This window comes from Pinus tabuliformis, chromosome 9 (assembly GCF_031772625.1).
Source record: "Pinus tabuliformis cultivar Carrire ecotype Pingquan chromosome 9, CPIR1, whole genome shotgun sequence".
NCBI lineage: Eukaryota > Viridiplantae > Streptophyta > Pinopsida > Pinales > Pinaceae > Pinus > Pinus tabuliformis.
In genome coordinates, this window is record NC_142307.1 from 1,616,060,877 (window position 1) to 1,616,066,601 (window position 5,725).

Genomic DNA, 5,725 nt, shown 5'->3' on the forward strand with positions numbered 1-5,725 from the left:
AAATAAGGTCACCATAGAGACCCAAGCGGTCAGCAGCTAGCTTAAAGTTCTCATAGTTAAACGGTTCCCTATGTTGGATGTTCGGATTAGAAGTCTGATATTGGAATTTGGTAGCTGCAATGGCAAGGTCTTTGATGGTAAAGAAGTATTCTATCCCTTGCCGATTGATTGTTGTATGAATAGGTCCCAATGCCTCAATCACACCCGGAGTCCTCATTAGGTTCCTATGTTTATTCCATAACTGTAGTGGGTCTCTAGGTTCAGCTCTCACCCATAAGTCTAATCCATTCTCTTGTCTTTGAAAGGCATTGTAGGCTTTAAGCCACTTTATTTGATTAACACCAAAAGAAATGAATGCCTGCAGTTGGACATCACCCACGAAAGGGCTGGGATTCTGCTCTGTTTCTCCATCTAATACAAGGTTGTGCAAATAAAATTCACATAATAATCTCTGAACTTTCACCCTATAATGCTTACGACAATTTATGAAGTCATCAATGGTTTTTATTTCTATGGGCACTCCTGCTTTAACAACTTTAATTTTCAATTGTAAATATCATTCCATTAAAAACAAAGCGTAATTCCTAGCAGGTGCTCTACATGCTAGCACGTCAATATACAAAGAGCATAAGGTATCCATTTGTTTGATGACTACATCTAGCCTATGAGTTACCTTTGTGACTCTTTCTTCTGCTTTTTCGCCATCCTTCAAAGGCCTGAGTTTCTGAAGCATTAATGTACTTCATCTGCTGTTGTAATTTCTCGTATTTTTCTCAAGGGATAGTTTGCTCTATGAGTTTATCTATTGTTTGTTGGGCCTGTGCCAAATATTTTTGCAGAGTTGCTGTCCTTGGATATTTTTCCAACATAATAGTTGTAGGTGCAAGATCTACTTGGATCTTCTTGTCACAACGTTTTATGGTCCGAGTTTCTTTAGACGACGGGGCCTCTGTCTAGATTGCCTTGTTATAGGCCGCTATGTTCTCTGTTTGTATTTCAACATGGGCAACAGTCGGATGCTGTTCCTTTCGGTTTTGAATGGCAGGTTGGACTTGAGTCCTCTTAATATTTTTTCTTAAGGGGTTTCGCTGAGGTGGTTGCATGCTTTACTACCGAGGTCCTTTTTTGCTTTCTTCCCCATTTTCAAAACCCTTATTTGTTTTCGAAGTTATGCTATCACGTTAAGCAGTCTTTGTTGTTCCTTTCATAATCTTTTGATTTCTTCTGCTTTCTTGGCAGAAACAACCGTTCGTTTACTCGGGCCTGGGCTTTGTACCTCCAGTGTTGTATCTTCGCCTTGACCAATTTCCCGATTTTCTTCTTGGGGTGCTTCCTCATTGTTCTGTTGATTGAGTTGTTCAGGGGTAGAAACCCTAGCTTGTTCTGTTGTCTCTTGGGTAACTTATTCTTCCACCCCTTCTTCTTCGTGGAGTTCCTCTGGTGTATTCTGGCTAGGAACAGATTGTTCCTCTTCTTTATCTTCATCACTTTTCTCTCCAGATACACTTTCATCATGGGCAGAGTGATTCTCTTCTTCTTCTTCTTCGTCACACAATTCTTCAGATGCACTCTTATCATGAACAGAATGCTCTCGCGGTCCTTCTTCCTCATCACACAGTTCTTCGAATGTATTTTGTCATGAGCAGAATGCTCCTTCGGTCCTTCTTCGGTGTGGAAGTTTAGTGGGCTGAGAGGTTGAGAATATCCACCCATATTGGCTAGAATCTGGGCCAATTCATCTTCTTGCAGTGGGTTTTGCAATGGGCTTCCACCACGTTGCTCTGTTTCCTCTTCCTCCTGACCAGATTGCTTAGTCTCTTCCTCTATTTCTCCTTCATCGTTTTCCTCCAATTCTTTTTCGTTCTCCTCTCCTTCCAATTGTGGGGGTTTCTCGTCCCCTGAATCATCTATTTCCACTGGTTGACTGGTGTTCCCTTGGGAATTTTCCAGCCTTCCTCTAATCCATGCCAATCTAACGGATTTCCTTCATTTCAGTGGTCTATTCGATGTACTGGTAGCATGTTTTCGTTTTGGGGCTGGCAAAGCCAGTCCCCCATCTATTGTGAAAATCAGTTCTTCCCAACTGCTCTGTTGCTGAGCAAGACTATAGCTAACTATCAGTTGTATCAACCCATGGTGGCTTACTACCGACTCTACATGGCGAGATTTCTTCATGCTTCGGGAAACATCATGTAATAAAGAATTTAAAAACACAGGCAAATTCACAGTGCATTTTTGTTTTAACATAGCTAAAAGTTTAAGGTGGCATGGTCTTACCACGTCTTTCCTGCCTTCACAGGTGATGTAACTCTGGATGATTCTCGCCAATTCTACCCACGACTCTCCTAAGGCTGCTGGTAAAACTCCCTTTCCTCTTACAATTAGGTTCTGCCCTTCATCCTGGAAGATTTTTATGGCGTCTCGCAGTCTCACCTTTTTCAGAGTCCACACAGGTCCAGTGACTGGCAGTCCTGAAACCTCTGCAATTATGTCGTCAGTGACTACTATTTGTCTCCCTCTCACCGTGGAGTGATGCTCTTGCAAGTTCTGCAAAAATTCAATTGGCACTATCTCGTTGGATTGTTGTGGACGATTGAGATAAACTATCCATCTTGCCCTTGTTAGGATTTCTCGTGCAACATCAGATACCATCAACACCTGTGGTTCTCTACGAATTGATCTTCCTCCCATGCTTAGCACATTGTAAAAAACACAGAGACGACAATGGAACAACAGGTTATTCAAGCTGTTAGCAAACACAGAGAAAATGAGGAAACAACAAGCTTGTTCGAATTTCGAATTACTGCAGAGCATAACACGGAAATAGCTTCGGAACAGCAAGCCATCCAAATTGGAAATCAATATACCGTTAAGCTTTGCTACTCCCGAGTGAGAATTCTCTGAATGATAGGCTGACACGTATGCCAGCAAATTATGAGCTCACCTGCTCCCCCCCTGCAATGTGATAGGCCATCCTCGGCCATCAAATGAAGGAGTAGCGTGTTAAACTGCCATGGTACAAAGTCATAAAGGAACAACGTATACAGGGATGCCATGTTTACAAGAACGAGCAAATTGCCGAAATCGAGGTGTATAATAGAATCGCTTAATAAATAAGAGAATGTCATGATATGATGCAAGAATTGGAGGATAGGACAACTGACATGGATAAAAGGTCAATGCGATCATTATCGACTTTTGCAGTCATAATTGATTGTAATATATTTTCATGTATTAAAGGTTCGGAGGGGTTATGTACATAATATCATTTGACCCATTACAAAGATATAAGAAGAAGGGTTTTAATATTGCTATTGGTGTATAAGGAATATGACTTCAATACCATCAACAGAGATCTGTTTCCCACAGGTGTCCATAACCTTGACAGAGTTGTTTATTTCACCCATGGAACCATAATCCTTTGTGCGTGCTTAGGAAAGTGTTGTGCAATGTCAGAATGGAGGCCATTATGCTGGCTTGGTAACCAGATAAATCATAATGCCATTCACCAGGAAGGAGTGAAAGGTGTGCAGGACAGCTTGTGATGAGACCTCCTGTTCCAAGGAATTTTTATTTTTCTGATGTGCCTCTTGGACCATATCCCTGGTGTGGTGGCCTTAATGGGAATGCCACTTCACTTCTTCCTTATGATCATGGTCGGCTGGCTCTTAATGAGACCCCCTATCCTTCATTTGACAAACCATGTTAGCAAATCATATAAACATTTTTCTTTGTTTTTTTCTTTTATAAAGAACTTTTCCTATACATATAGGGTGGTTCAACACTCCTTAAGAGTAGGAATGGTGGAAGAAGTCTTAACATCTCAATAGAAAAATATACCCTTTGTTCTTATTCATTAATAATGATCAAAGAGGATTGAAGAACCATCATGATAAAGATAACCAATGATATCGGTATTAGTAGAATAATGACAACAAGGTGATCAATAGTTGTGTCCTTTCCTCTTTTCTCTTATCAATTCAAAGCAATTTCTTGTAAAGATAATGATTTTTATGTAATTTGCTAATTTCAGTATCCTCTAATTTTTGTATTTGTTGCATGAATGTATAACTGAGAATAACTCGGAAAATAATTGAAATAGTAAAACACACAAAGAAGAAAATGCACTCTAAAAATGTTATCTTCAAGATGGAACAACAAAGAAAACAAGTGCAAACAAAAAAATGCGAAAATGTTGTTCCTTCGAAAAGGAACAGCGAAAAAAATGAAAGTGTTGTTCCTTCGGAAAGGAACAACAGAAAAATGAAAGTGTTGTTCCTTCAGAAAGGAACAACAGAAAATGCAAGTGTTGTTCCTTCAGAAAGGAACAGCAGAAAATGAAAGTGATGTTCCTTCAGAAAGGAAAAACAAAAAACACAAGTGTTGTTCCCTCGAAAAAGAACAACAAAAAAAATGAAAGTGTTGTTCCTTCAGAAAGGAACAACAAAAACGCAAGTGTTGTTCCTTTGGAAAGGAACAACAGAAGATGAAAGTGTTGTTCCTTCGGAAAGGAACAGCAAAAAACGCAAGTGTTGTTCCTTCAGAAAGGAACAACAGAAAATGAAAGTGTTGTTCCTTCGGAAAGGAACAACAAAAAAACGCAAGTGCTATTCCTTCGAAAAGGAACAACAGAAAATGAAAGTGTTGTTCCTTCGGAAAGGAACAACAAAATAATGGAACTATTGTTCTTTCGAAAAGGAACAACAGGATGCAAAAAATCGTTGTTCCTTCAAAAAGGAATAGCAAAATAGTGGAGTTGTTGAGCCTTCGAAAAGGAACAACAAAATGCAGAAGTGTTGTTCCTTCGAAAAGGAACAGTAGACTGGTGAAAATGCTATTTTTATCCGAAAGGAACAACAAAATGCAAAAATTGTAGAAATGCAAAAATCTATACAGAAAAGAACACAAAAGAATTATGTACAAAATTTAAAAGAAATCAAATTAGTTAATGAGCCAGAGGTGAGGAAGAGTTTGCTTCCTCAGCCAGAATTTGCATGTCGGAATCTTCCCGGAGTTGCTGGTAGAAGGATTCCCGAGTGAGTGGTTTGCGGTACAATCGAACTCAGTGGCCGTTTGCCTTAAAGGTATGTCCAGATCCATCGATGGTGGTTAAAGTAATGGTGCCATTATTGTGTACCTTCTGGATTTCGTATGGTCCCAGCCAACGAGTCTGAAGTTTCCCCGGAAAATCCTAGAACCTGGAATCGTATAGGAGCGCCCAATCTCCTTCTCGAAAGACTTTCTTTTTTATGAGGGCGTCATGCCATTTGGCTCTCTATTGTTGGATTACTACAATATGTTGAAGAGCAGAGAGCCTTATTTCATCCAACTCGTTGATCTGCTGTAGTTTATTCATTTGGGCCTCGTTTAAATCTAGATCGACTTCTTGTGCTGTTCTTAAGGTCTGTATTTCGAATTCTATTGGAAAGATGGGTTCCTTCCCAAATACTAGTTGATATGGTGAATATCCAGTAGTGCTTCTCCATGTTGTTCTATATGCCCACAAGGCTTCCGACAATCTTGTGGCCCAATCACATCTATGTGATGCAATGGTTTTTGTCAGTATTGCTTCTATTAACTTAGTCGTGATTTCTACTTGACCATCCGCCTGTGGGTGGTATGGAGTAGTAATTTTATGCTAAATATGATAGTTTTTTAGTGTTGTAGCAATTTATTACCAGCAAACTGTGGTCCTCCGTTCGTGATTACATCTCTTGGGAGGCCA